The following is a 15,047-nucleotide window of genomic DNA, read 5'->3' as shown; positions in this document are numbered from 1 at the left end:
CACCTCCTCTCCGACCCCAGCTTCCCTCCATCACTGTCTCTGTTGCTGGGCTTTCCAATTGGGCCCCAGATAGCCGTCCTCCCCCCAGCGCCCCTCCCCCACGAGTCTAGCCTTCTGTCCTGGACCAGGTCTTCCAGGAGAAGGGAGGTGCGGGTTGACAGGGAAGAGCCTCACGTTATGCTTCTGAGCAGCAGAGACACAAGGGCCTGGATGCTTGGGTCGGGGGAAGCGGTTACTGGGGGCTGGGGGCTGGTCCTGCAGTACCATCAGAAGCACAGTGACCCCCAGGCAAGCGGTGACCCCTCTCCCAGACGCCCACACACTCCCTGCTACTCACGATGGCATACCTTCAAAACCCCCGAGATAACGCCTCAGCCTCCCGGACCTGCTGGTAACAGTTGAGACCCACTTGTGGATGGGCACACAGGTGCAGAAACACACCCCACCTGGGCTGTCTGGTAAGGATGGTCCTTACCCTATGCCTCACTGGCCAGACCTTAATCAAATGGACGACCAGCACAATAGGTGAGAAATGCTGTCCTTCTTTCAGGTAGCAATATCCCAGCTGAGATTCAGGGTTCTGATGTCCTGGAAGAAAGGGGAAGTGGATGTAGAGGAACTTCGGTTTCTGCAAGGGTGGTGAAAACTTCCAACAGGATAAAACATATGGAAAAGAGTATGTCTCCTTCCCCTCCAGCTCTCCCCACCGTGTTCCCTCCTTAGACTAATCCCCACTGGCATTAACGGATTTCTTATCTGTGCTTTCAGAGATAAATATTTATTCATTTATTTGTATGCTTAATTATATGTTAATTTATAGGTTTAATTATACATGTATATGCATGTGTGTATATAAAAAATATATTTCATCTGCCACTAGCCACCTGTTTCTTTTTTTACATAAATGATATCCTACTATACACACTCTTGCTTTTGTTTTCTTTTTTTAGCTAAGGAATATATTTTGGAAATCTTGCCATATCAGTCCATACAGAACTGCCTCATTCTTTTTGATGGTGGTAGACTATTCCCCTGAATGACTTTACCATGATTTGTTTAGTCAAGTCTCCTAAGACTGGATAGTTGGGTGCCTTCTGGTTTTTTCTTACTAGTAACACTACTGGAATGACCTTCCTTGAAAATGTGTCATTGCACACAATTGGAAGCTTCTCAGGATAGGTTTTAGAACTGAAAGAATTGCATCAGCACGTATGTGCATTTCAAATTTGGGGACAGCTATTGCCAAAGTGCTCTATGCAAAGAGTGCCAGATGAGAACCCAACTAACAATGCATTTGGAGAGGCCAAGTCAGTATATGAACACATTTTTTATTATTTTTTTGAACATATTTTTTAATCTTTACCAACTGCTGGGTGAAAACATGGTTCGAAGCAGTTTCATTTCTTTACTATGAATTACCTTTTCATATATCTCACCAATTTTTGATTGGGTCATTGGTCTTTTTCTTATCTATTTGTAAGTGTTCTTTACATATTAAGGATATTGATCTTTCCTCTGTAATGTGTACTGAATGTACTTTTGATCCATTTCTTATTCAAATTTTGACTTTATTTACGGTGTCAGTAAAAGATTTTGGAATAAATGAATGAATAACTTAATTGACTATCAAGTTTCAAGCTTGACCTGCAGATCGGAACTCACTGGGCAGTGCCAGATTCCTGGACAAGAGGGAATGGGTGAATATTAAGGTAATTTGAAAAACCAGACAGACACGAAGGTCAATTAAATATTTGTAGATTTAATGCACACTCCCTGCGCTTGCTAAGGCTTATTTGGCTATAATTCAACTTAACACGTCCAAAATTAAATGAACCCTTATCATCCTACTTCTGTCCCTCCCAAGTCATCCTCAGCTTGGAACCCAGCACCTCCAGTGGCTCAAGCCAGAATTCATGAAGTCATTCAAGACGCCCCCCACAGGGATTTCCCTGGTGGTCCAGTGGTTAAGCCTCTGTGCTCCCAATGCAGGGGGCATGGATTCGACCCTGCATGCTGCACAGTGTGGCCAAAAGGAAAAAAAAAGGACGCCCACCACTCCTTGGTCTTCCACATCCAGTCCCTAGCACACCCTTTGGCTCAATCTTATTTATGTATCCTGAAGGTATTCAGAAGCAGCAGTCAGTTACCTTTTTCTGTCAAAGGTCTCATAGCAAATATTTTAGCCTTTCTGAACCAATAAGTCTCTGTCGCAGCTAAAAGACTTTGCATGAAAACAGCCCAGACTGTAAATAAGGAATGGGCATGGCTGTGCCAGCAAGCCCTTCTTTATACAACAGGCTGTGGGCTGGATGGCCAGAGTCCGCCCACCCTTGACCAAGAGAATTTTCTGTGCCAGCTCCTACAGTAGATAAAGCCAAGCTGCTCCTGGAAAAGGGGCAGTTTGGGCAGAAATGAAAACAGTTATACTTTATTTTTTAAAGATATAGTTTGTGAAAATTTGAACCCCGTGAAGTTGAAAAAGTGTAATATAAAAAAATAGCCATAGAGCCTTGATTTATGTTCAAAACCTGAAATAATGATCTTTTTAAAAAAGCTCTCATGAGCCTTGTTCTTCTCTCCTACAAATTGGGGATCATATTAGTTCCTGTTTCCTAGGACTCTGGTGAAGGGTAAATGAGATCATCTAGGTAAAGTGCTCAGCACCATACCTGACAGGAGGAAAGTGCCCAGGAAACGTTAGCATTTATCCAACATTATCAGCAACCGACTGGTTAATCTGCCCCAGGCAGAGGGGGGTGTCCTGCGGGCAGGGCACTGGCCACCCTGAGACTCAAACTGCCCAGAGGACTGTGCATGGAGCCAGGAGTCTCCAAGAGCCATTGATAAGATGCTCCATCTGGCTGTGCTTCTTCAGTGTCTCACAGCACCAAGCCCACATCCTCACTTTCTGGGGGCGACGGTGTGTAATAATTCTGATAATGTAAGACATCTAAAGCAGTCCTGAGACAGACCCTTCTGTGCCCATGGAAATGTTCTGCATCTGCAGTGTCCGGTACGGTAGCCTCTGGCCACATTTGGCCACTGACATGTGCCTGGCGGGGCTGAGAAACTGTTTTGAACTTTATGTTTAATTTGTTTACATTGAAATGTCTTTTTGACAGATACAGATTTCTGATAACTTTCGAATCATACCACTGAACTGGGTAAGAAATTAAAGCATTCAGATGGAAAACCTGATGACTTCATAAATTGTTAACACAAGATTAAGATCAAGAAGGATTAGTTCCATAGGACTCAGTGAAGGGATGAACATGTTTTTAATTTTTATGGCTTTTTGTCTGAAATATCACTGGCTTTTAATCTTTGTTTTCTAGACATAAGGAAGCATTTCACTTTCAACTAATTATGACAGCAGTTTGGTAAATTACACCTTTGTAAGCAGAATTGAAACATTTGTATTTTCTCTCTACCTGATCCTTCCAGCATTTGGAAACTCTTAGTATTCTTATTTTTATGACAACATAGTTATTTGCATAAGTTCAATAAGAATCTATTCTCCTTGTAACAGGACATAAATGGAAACACTTGCTTTATTACCATTGCTTTGACTGGCATGTCATATTTAAGAATATGCACAGAATCAGATATGACTAGACAGCTTTAAAGAACCAAGGTGAACTTTATGGAGCCATAAAGCCCCTTGGAAAAATAACCTGGCACCTTGCTTCAGAGTTCCCAGCAACACTACCAGGTAAATAAGGAAGGATACCTCCTAGTAGGTGGAGGAATCTCAAGACACGTTGGAGACCTTGAGAAGAGAGGAAACCACCCAAATGTGTAGATATCGCAGGTGGAGTATGACTGGTCTATGGAGAGGACTGCTGACCTCAACCTCATCTCACAACGATGCTCAAACACAGGAGAAATTATATTCAGACCAGGACAAAAAGAAGGTGGTATCAGAAGTAGACGGCTATCCCAAGATGCCAGATCTGACCCGTATGATTATTTATACTGTTTTTTGATTGTGAGGACTTTTGCATGTGAATGAAATGTTTTGCTATCATTAGCACAATCTATGCAGAGTTTAAAGATTATTCCAGTTGTTGGGTTTATGGTCAGTTACCTACATCCACTACATCTACTACTGGGTTATCTTGGCGGATTTCTCCTGAGCAAGACTCTAATTGGATAGCCCTTAAGAAATTTATTCTAGAAGAAAGAAGTTATACTTCTGTTGGGGCCATTATTTTTTTTTCTTATTGAAGTATAGTTGATATATAATATATTAGCTTTGGATGAATAACATAGTGATTCGATATTTTTATAGATTATTCTCCATTTAAAGTTATTACAAAGTACTGGCTATATTTCCCTGTGCTGTATAATACATCCTTGTGGCTTATTTATTTTATACATAGTAATTTGTATCTCTTAATCCCCTACCCTTATCTTGCCCCTCCTCCCCTCCCCAGTGGTAAACACTAGTTTATTTTCTACATCTGTGAGTCTGTTCCTGTTTTGTTATGTTCATTTGTTTGTTTTATTGTTTAGATGCCACATGTAAGTTATAGTATGGAGTATTTGTCTTTCTCTGTCTGACTTATTTCACTAAGGCTAATATCTTCCAGGTCTATCCACGTTGTTGCAAATGGCAGAATTTCATTCTTTTTTATGACTGAGTAGTATTCTATTTTGTGTGTGTGTGTGTGTGTGTGTGTGTGTGTGTGTGTGTGTGTGTGTGAGATGTTATATGTGTATAACATCTTTATCCATTCATGTGGGGTTGGACACTTAGGTCACTTCCATATCTTGGCAATTTTAAATAATGCTGCAATGAACACTGGGGTACATGTATCTTTTCAAGTTAGTGTTTTCTTTTATATATATATATATATATATATATATATATATATATATATACCCATGAGTGGGATTGCAGGATCATATGGTAGCTCTATTTTCAGTTTTTTAAGGAACCTCCATACTGTTTTCCACAGTGGCTGCACCAGTTTACATTCCAACTAAGAGCACAGGAGGGTTTCCTTTTCTCCACACTTATTATTATTTATAATAATAAGCATTTATTATTTATAGAGTTTTTGATGATGGTCATTCTGACCGGTGTGAGGTGATACTTCATTGTAGTTTTGATTTACATTTCTCTAATAATTAGTGATACTGAGCATCTTTCTGTGTGCCTGTTGGCCATCTGTATGTCTTCTTTGGGGAAATGTCTATTTAGGTCTTTTGCCCTTTTTTTGATTGGGTTGTTTGTTTGTTTTTGATATTGAGTTGTATGAGCTCTTTGTATATTTTAGAAATTAAGTCCTTGTCCATCACATCATTCACAAATATTTTCTCCCATTCAGTAGGTTGTGTCCTTATTTTGTTGATGGTTTCCTTTGCTGTGCAAAAGCTTTTAAGTTTAATATGGCCCCATTTGTTTATTTTTGCTTTTATTTCTTCTGCTTTGGGAGACTGATCCAAAAAAAAATATTGCTCTGATTTATGTCAAAGAGTGTTCTGCCTTGTCCTCTTTCAGAAGTTTATGGTTTTGGGTCTTACACTTGGGTCCTTAATCCATTTTGAGTTTATTTTTGTATATGGTGTGGGAAAATGTTCTAATTTTACTCTTTCACATGTAGTGTGTAAATTTCCCACCACCACTTATTGAAGAGACTTTCTGTTCCCCATTGCATATTCTTGCCCTTTTATGGTCATAGATTAATTGACCATACGTGTGCGGGTTTATTTGTGGGCTCTTTATTCTGTTCCATTGATCTATGTGTATGTTTTTGTGCCAGTATTATGCTGTTTTGATTACTGTAGCTTTGTAGTATAGTCCAATGTCAGTGAGCATTATTACTCCAGCTCTATTCTTTTCCCTTAAGATTGCTTTGGCAATTCAGATCTTTCGTGGTTCCATATGAATTTTAGTATTTGTTTTAGTTCTGTGAAAAAACGTCCTTGGTATTTTGATAGGGATTGCATTAAATCTCTAGTTTGCTTTGTTTAGTATGGACATTTAACAATATTAATACTTCCAATGATGAACATGGCGTATCTTTCCATTTCTTTTTATCATCTTCAATTCCTTTATTGATGTTTTATAGTTTTCAGAGTATAGGTTTTTAAGCTCCTTGGTTAATTTTATTCCAAGGTATTTTATTCCTTTTAATGCCATTTTAAACAGGATTACTTTCTTGTTTCTCTTTGTGATAGTTCATTACTATTGTATAAAAATCAACAGATTTTTGTATATTAATCTTGTAAACTTCAACTTCACTGAATTCATTTATTAGTTCTAATAGCTTTTTAAATTTATTTTTTATTGAAGTATAGTTGATTTACAATGTTGTGTTAATTTTTGCTGTACATATTGAATATAGCTCCCTGTGCTATAGAGTAGGACCTTGTTGCAATTCTAATAGCTTTGGTGGAGACTTTAGTGTTTTCTGTATATAGTATCACATCATCTGCAAATGGTGACAGCTTTACTTCTTCCCTTCTAATTTGGATGCCTTTTATTTCCTTCTCTTGTCTGACTGCTGTGGTTAGGACTTCCAATACTATGTAAAATAGCAGTGGTGAGGGTGGGCATCCTTGTCTTCTTCCTGATTTTACAGGAAATGCTTTCAGCTTTCACCATCTAGTACGATGTTCCCTGTGGGTTTGTCATAAATGTCCTTTTTTCAGTTGAGGTATGTTCCCTCTATGCCCACTTTCATCAGAGTTTTCATCATGAACGGAGGTTGAACTTTGGCAAATGCTTTTTTGGTGTCTATTAGATGATCATGTGACTTTTAGACTTCCTTTTGTTAATGTGGTGTATCACAATGATTGATTTGCAGATATTGAACTATACTTGAATCCCTGGAATAAAACCCACTTGATCCTGCTGTATGATACTTTTTATATATTATCATATTCAATTTGCTAATATTTTGTTGAGGATTTTTACACCTTTATTCATTGGTCTGTAATTTTCTTTTTTGTAGTGTCTTTGCTTTATTTGGGCCACTACTCGTATTACAAGATGGGACCCCCTCACTTAGCCAATCAAACTACTTGCTCTGACCATAGCCATAAAAATGAATCATATTTCATACAGATGGCCAACAGGCACATGAAAAGATGCTGAACATCGCTAATTAGTAAAGAAATGCAAATAAAAACTACAATGAGGTACCACCTCTCACTGGTCAGAATGACCATCATTAAAAAGTCTACAAATAACAAATGCTGGAGAGGGTGTGGAGAAAAGGGAACCCTCCTACACTGTTGGTGGGAATGTAAATTGGTGCAGCCACTATGGAGAACAGTACGGAGGTTCCTCAAAAAACTAAAAACAGAGTTGCCATATGATCCTGCAATCCCATTCCTGGGCATATAGCTGGACAAAGCTATAATTCAAAAAGATACATGCACCCCAATGTTCACTGCAGCACTGTTTACGATAGCCAAGACATGGAAACAATCTAAATGTCCATCGACAGATGAGTGGATAAAGAAGATGTGGTACTTATATGCAATGGAATACTACTCAGCCATGAAAACGAATGAAATAATGCCATTTGCAGTAACATGGATGGACCTAGAGATTATCAAAGTAAGTGAAGTAAGTCAGAAAGAGAAAGACAAATACCATATGATATCACTTATATGTGGAGTCTAAAATATGACACAAATGAACTTATCTATGAAACAGACTCACAGACATAGAGAACAGACTTGTGGTTGCCAAAGGTAGCGGGGTGCGGGAGGGATGGATTGGGAGTTTTGGATTAGCAGATGCAAGTTATATATACGATGAATAAACAACAAGGTCCTACTGTATAGCACAGGGAACTATATTCAATATCCTCTGATAGGGCTTCCCTGGTGGTGCAGTGGTTAAGAATCCTCCTGCCAGTGCAGGGGACATGGGTTCGAGCCCTGGTCGGGGAAGATCCCACATGCCATGGAGCAACTAAGCCCACATGCCTCAACTACTGAAGCCTGCACGCCTACAGCCCGTGCTCCGCAACAAGAGAAGCCGCTGCAATGAGAAGGTCGCACACCGCAGTGAAGAGTAGCCCCCTCTCGCCACAAGTAAAGAAAGCCCGCGTGCAGCAACGAGGACCCAACGCAGCAATAAATAAATAAATAAATATCTCCTCTGATTAAATCATAACGGAAAAGAATATGAAAAGGTATGTATATATACATGTAACTGAATCACTTTGCTGTACAGCAGAAATTAACACAACATTGTAAATCAACTATACTTTAATCAAATAAATTTTTTAAATGAATCATCTTTAAAAGTTACTCAAGCTCAATCAGAGCAATGAGGGAAATTTCAGTCAAAGAATATAACTTTCTGGTTTTTAGGAGGGACTGTCCCTCAGTTACAGGATGAATTTATATTGCAAATATCAGGGTATGGTCATTGAAATTTAAGGGTTTCCCTTATGTGGAGGAAAATTAAATCAGCCTAATGACTACAGGGAATTGGGCTGGGTGCTTTATGAACAATGCTAATATATCATTTCTCTTAAAGTTAGTGATTGGTATGTAATAGACAGGGACAAACGACCTGGGATATACTGGGCTGCACCTAATGGAATTTCTTGTCTTAAACATTTACTTATGCCGCTACTAGCTATATTGCTTGTATTCTGCCTATTTACAATATTGTTATTTCTTGCATTAAGAATTGTGTGACTGGGACTTCCCTGGTGGTCCAGTGGGTAAGACTCCACGTTCCCAATGCAGGGGGCCCGGGTTTGATCCCTCGTCGGGGAACTAGATCCCGCATGCATGCCGCAACTAAGAAGCCTGCATGCTGCAACAAAGATCCCATGTGCCACAGCTAAAACCTGATGCAGCCAAAATAAATAAATAAATATTAAAAAGAATAAAATAGAATTGTGTGACTGAGCCTCCAATAATATAATGATGCCTAGGTGCCTTGAAACAACTGATCAAATATATAGTTCCACGTGAGATCAATGATCGTAATAGTGTAATCCTAGATATGGGAAGAAGCAACAAGAGGGAACCATTTCCTGGACCATAAGGGACTAGTAAGATAGGTGGTCCAGAGACATGTATGGCTACCATTAACAGGGCATAGTCCAGCAAATAACACATTGAATGGGCTACCGGTTAAATACTCGCCTGAGCTAGCAACAAACCTTACTCGCGCTGAGGGAGAAATTGGCTATAAAATGCCTCCCAAACCTTGGTTGAATTTATGACCAAGAGGAAGGCACTGCCAACAAAAGAAGGTTCCCCACCACCCACTTCTACAAAAATGAAGTCATTAACCACTGCAGTTGATACCAACAATACATCTGGAAAGTAATTAAGAGTGAAGATCAGGCTGAGGTACTCTATGCTCTGGGAAAACCGGCAGAAAGGCTTTCAGATAGTTAGATATTTTCAGGAGAAAATTTTAAAAACCACTATTCTTGTATCTTCTCATACTTAGAAAAGTGCTAAAATCATAAGTGACATATGTGTTCCTTGTGAGTAACAGGACCCTTCTACCAAGCGGTGTGCTTCATTGCCTATACACGTTCTCCAAAATCACATAGAACCTGACCTCCTACCTACCTTGTGGAGCAGAGCGGCTGTCTCCTGGGCTATAGTCCTCAGTAAACCCCGAACAAAATGGAAACTCACAGCTCTCACATTGTACATTTTCACTTCAGTCGACAATTTCTGTGGATTTTGTTGTTGTTGTAGTTAAGTGGCATTATTGTGTCTACACTTAAGTGCTACATGCATATTCCAAGTATTTATGCAATATGTGAAGAGGTAAGTGAATGGATGCTATGAATCTTGGAAGGTATGAATGTTGGAAGATGCTCTTCCACTCACAGTTGTGTGACCATCTGGGAAAGTCCCAGTGTCCACATGTGTGAGGTTATTGGTTAAGGGCAGAGACTCTGGAGTCAGCCTGCCTGAGTTTGAATCTTGGGTTGGCTACTTATGATCTGTGTGACCTGAAGCAAGTGACATGAACTCTCTGTGCCTCTGTTCTCTTATCTTGGAAAGCTGGATAATAACAGATAATAACGGATAATAACAGCCATATGGTTGTGAGAATTAAATGGATCAAAATGTGTAAAGACATTAGCTCAGTGCCTACCACATGGTCAGTGCTCAAGAAACATTCCTTTTTTTTTTTGGCCATGCCATGCCACATGGGGGATCTTAGTTCCCTGACCAGGGATCAAACCCGTTGCACCTATATTGGGAGTTTGGAGTCTTAATCAGGGAAGTCCCGAAATATTCCTTATTCTAAATATTTGTGTAAAAATGGAGGAGATCCTAGTTAATGGGAGAGAGATACAGAACTGAAGAATACACTTACTCACTCATGTATTCATTACAGCCTGGTGCTGAGGATAAATTAACTTAACAGACCCAGTCAGTAGCGACACAATAGCCATTTTCCTTTGCTATAATAATAGAAGCAATTAGGTGAGCACAGGATTGCCCAGCTAAGGACTGCACTTCCCAGCATCTCTTGCAGCTAGATGTGGTCATGTGACTATGCTCTGGCCAATGAGGTTTGAGGAAAAGTGATCTGGGCATCTTGTAGGAGTCGCCCTTTGAAGGACTAAGGTGTGTCTTCCCCTTCCCTCATCCTCCTCCCCTTCTCCTGAGCCAGAATGTGGATGGGATGTGGGGGTGAGCCCTCTCCAGCCACGTGGCACAGAGCACCAAGGTCAAAGGACCCTGGCTCCCCAACTCCAAAGAATGTCTACACCTTCGCCCCGAGAGGTTACACACAGAACACCAACACGGAGGACAAATCAATTTCGGCATATTTAAGCAGCTATATTTTGGAATTTTACACCACAGTAGCCCAGCATGCATGTTTTGGGAGCGCGGGGTCTAGAGCGGGAAGCAGAGGGACCTCGGGTATTAGGAAAGGCAGAGAATGCTGAGGCAGCATTGGGGACACTCCCATGCCTGGATCTCCTCGTACTCTGCACCAGGCTTGGAAGGGGAGGTGCGGTTCGAGCCAGGTTTCGAAGGTTCAGGAGGAAACTGGGAATCAGAGTCAGAGTCATCCGTTTCCAAGTAATAGGCAAAGCAAACAGTTGGCTTAAAGGAACGAGAACACAGAAGAAAGAGGAGAACGTTAGTGCCCTGGGTAGCATCCACTCTCCCAAGTGTGAGGGCTGAGCACGTGCACTCAGCGGCAGCCCACCTGGGGCTGAATTCCAACTTGGCTACAAACAGCTGGGGATCCTGGGGCAAGCGACCTGACCTTCCCCTGCCTCAGTTTACACTTCTGTATAATGACGTATAAATAAGTGCTTCCTCAAAGGGGAGTTGTGAGGACTGAACAGGATAATCCAAGAAAAGCATCTTTAACAATGCTTGCTGCTTAGTGAGAGGGTTTTTCTTCTACTCAGTGCCCTCATCTTTGCAAAACAGTTCTTCCCCAAACTGTCCTTACGGTTTTTTCTTCTACTCAGTGCCCTCATCTTTGCAAAACAGTTCTTCCCCAAACTGTCCTTACGGTGGGTTTCTCAACATCCACACTACGGACATTTTGGGGCGGGATCGTCCTTTGCAGTGGACATCCCTGGCCTCCACCTGCTGTACACCAGCGGCATCACCCCTTCAGTTGTGACAGCTAAAGATGTTTCCAGGCATTGAAGGTGTCTGCAGGGGGGGCAAATTGCCTCTGGTTGAGAATCACTTCCTCATCCATACTTCTGTTCTCTGAGTTTGGGGAAAGGTAAGGACCTTCTACCCCACACACTCCCACGGTCATGTGACCCAGGCTGGGGCAGTTAGGGTCCTGCATCCCCTCAGCTGATGACTGGTTCACTGGTGGGCAAAGTACCCAAAATGGGCCAAACAGAATGCTCTTCACTTCTAAGATTTTTGCTTCATGAAAAATGTGCCCCAACTGACCTCTTATTAGCTAGCTGCATGGAGAAAACAAAATCAGAAAGTATTCAGTAGAGAAATCGGACAAGTATTTCTTCCGAGTACATCGGCAATGATGGCAGACAGACCTCGTGTGCACCTAGATGTGGTGTCTAGAAAAGGACAGGGCATCACTTAGGTGGTATTCCAGAGATCATAGCTATCCTGAATCTCATTCACGGGGAAATGGTTAAAAAATAAATAAACAAACAAACAAATAAATAAAACAATATGGGGTGGGGTGACTCTGGTCTTCAAAGTTGTCATAGGCAAGAAAGGTTGAGGAGATTTTCCAGATTAAAGAGGTCTAAAGATACATTACTAAGCACAATACCTGGACCAGAATGGACCTTGTGCTGTGGGGAAAAGAACGAAAAAAAAAAGGTAGTATGTAGCTAATTCACAAAACAGGAATATGGACATAGATTAGATGAAAGTGTGCATAAGGATAAAAGCCTGAATGTTACAACAGTCCCGCACTTAGGTAAGAGTATATTCTATATCTAAGGTGATAGACTGAGGAATGTATATATAAATATATATATTAGAGAGAACATGAAAATACAAAATATTAACAGTTGGTGAATTTGGATGACCTTTGTACTGCTTTGCAAAATCTGTGACTCTTACATTCTTTTCTAATAACATTTCTAGAGAGTCCTCCCTGGGACTGCTGCAGGCACTAATAGGAAACGTGTTCTTGCGAGCATCCTCACCCTGTGCCTCCCCTGACCTCTCCCCGGGGCCCCCCTGGTTCCCCATCAGGGCCGCTCCAAGCTCCCCTCCCACCTGTTAAGAATCCCAGAGGCAGAGCAGACGCCTCATTGGCCAAGGTTGAGTCACCTGCCCAGCCTGGAACAATCACGGGGAAACTTGGCATTGCTGGCTCTGATTGGTCAGGGGCATACCTGGAGCTGGTCTGAGGATGGGATCAGATCCATCCAAAGGGCATGGAGACAGGTGGTCCCCCAAGAAAAATCAAGGGTGTTAGTAGGAGAAGGAGGAATGGTGTCCAGGTGGACAAAGCCACAGCTGCCTACGCAGGAGGGACCCTTACGTAACTCATTCCCTCACTTAATCAGCCCATGTGTATACAGTGCCTAACGCTGGTTACATCTGTTCTAGGCAGGGGGATATGCCATTGAACAACAGAGGAGGTTGCTGCTCCCCAAGAACCACTCGAGTAGGGAACACAGATGATGAACACACAGATACAGGTGTGCTCTCAGGTAGCAATAATTACTCTGAAAAAAATTCAGGAAGGCAGGGGTTAGAGAGAAATGAGGCCAAAGTGAGCAAGGGAGGCTTCATGGAGGAGGTGACATTGGAGCAGAGGCAGGAATTAGGAAAGAAAAGAAGGCAGGAAAGAGGGCAGCATCTCCAAGAAAACCATCCCCCAGAGCTGGGGCTACATCCTCAAGGGTACAAGGGGCACCGAGCCACCCAAGGGTCTCTGCTGGGCAGAGGGGGTGGTGGATGTGCCTTTCCTCTGAGAACCCAGGGGACTCTAGTCAAGCGAGGAAACAAGCAGACTTACCAAGGGACAGATCGGCAGGAGTTTGGCTGACATCGTTCCTTCCGTTTTGGAGGGATTGTTCAGCAGATCATCAGGAACCTCAGAAGGCAGGGCTGAGGGAGGAGGAAAGAGGCATGAGGCCATCTTGCCCTCTGAGGCTTGAGAAACAATAATAAAATCTTCATCACGATCCTTTGACAAGAGCTAATATGTGAGGAGTACTTGCGATGTGCCAGGCATGCTTTTAAGCATTTTACAAGTATTAGCTTGTCTGGTTGTTCATTATAACTCCCTGAAATAACTACTATTATCATCTCATTTTACAGATGAGGAAACTGAGGCACAGAAAGGTTAGGGACGTTGCACAGCAGTGCCTGCAGACATGCATTAAATTGCATCCTGAAGTCTCACAGGGAACAGACAGGGAATGTCAGTGAGTGAAGGGGCTGGGGTAAGACAACAGGGCTGTCCAGGCCACAAAAAGAAGCTCCAATTCATTCAGCTCCCAGGAGACACTGCTGTAGGCTCTGAACAGGGGAGAGACAGGACGCACTGACATGAGGTGATGTCAGGGAGGTTCCATCCTGGGTGCCCCTCAGGGCTCTCCCTCCCCAGCAGGAGCCAGTGGGAGCTATTTGGGGTTGGGATCAGCCTTCAGGGTCAACACTTCCCCATCAGCCGTGCCCTGGAGACCCTCCCCACTGCCACCTGCCCACAGGTTTCCACCCCATGTGTGTCTCACCTCCTTTCTCCGGCGGCTTGGTCTGCACCGCCTCCGTTTCCTGGCCCTCAATGGTGCTGAGAGGTAGCATCGTGACACCACAGGTGCTCCCTATGGACAGGAGACCAGAGCAGTCAGTGCCTGGGCTGGGGACCCAGATGGCCTGGGTGTGAACCCCAGCACCGCTCTCAGATGTCAGGTGGACTCAGACAGCTTCATCCCCTCCCCAAGTCTCCAGGTCCCCAACATCCAAGGGGAAGTGTTGGCAATGCCTCCCTCCTAGAGTGGCTTCCAAGGCCCACTGCATAATTTGGGGAGAGCATTTGGCATGGCACCTGCAAAGGACAAGACCACGGCTAAGGATGCCTGGGTCTCATGTCCCTTTAAGAAAAGAATAGAAATATTATGACACAAAGTGCTGGGGCCTGAAGGTGCAGCTCAGTTAACTTTATATCAAAAGGGCCTGTGGTGTCTGGCATACAGCAGGCACTCAATATGTGCTCTCAGGGCCAGCATTCCCAGCGCTGCATTTCAGCTGTGTCCTAAGGCTACACTGCAGCTTGATCAAACGGTTCAGACCAGGACCCCTCTTCCCTGTCCTCGGGGGCCTCTTCTGGTACAGGATGCTCAAGTGACTGCCTCTCAGGGCTGCTGTGAAGACGAGGGAGCCGGTCCACAGACCCCCCACCACAGCCCCTGGGGAGCGGCCAGCACTGCAGCAAGGGTGCCTAGCAGCAGGCTCAGCTGTGGGGTCCTGGGACCCTGCCTCCACCCCAGCTTTACCCTGGGCAGGACTTGGGCCAGTGTGTCTGGAGGGTGCACTGGGGGGTTCCAGCCTTCCAGTCACGAGCTGAGAGACCTCAAGGATCAAGCTCGCCAGATTTAACAACAACAAGATTACAAGAA

The 15,047-nt window shown here is 43.0% G+C and overlaps 1 long non-coding RNA gene across 1 annotated transcript; it reads right to left on the bottom strand.

Annotated features, from left to right (window-relative positions):
• Positions 1-543: 543 nt before the first annotated feature.
• Positions 544-14,246, bottom strand: LOC116743727. The gene is made up of 3 exons (XR_004346866.1): positions 14,163-14,246; positions 13,442-13,533; positions 544-588 (listed from the first exon to the last, which is right to left on the bottom strand). It is a non-coding gene; the product is annotated as an uncharacterized LOC116743727 (long non-coding RNA).
• Between the last annotated feature and the right edge of the window lie 801 nt (positions 14,247-15,047).

Source organism: Phocoena sinus, chromosome 19, assembly GCF_008692025.1.
Source record: "Phocoena sinus isolate mPhoSin1 chromosome 19, mPhoSin1.pri, whole genome shotgun sequence".
Classification (NCBI taxonomy): Eukaryota; Metazoa; Chordata; class Mammalia; order Artiodactyla; family Phocoenidae; genus Phocoena; species Phocoena sinus.
The sequence above is the reverse complement of the archived record's forward strand: the minus strand, read 5'-3'. Positions and strand labels throughout refer to the sequence as shown.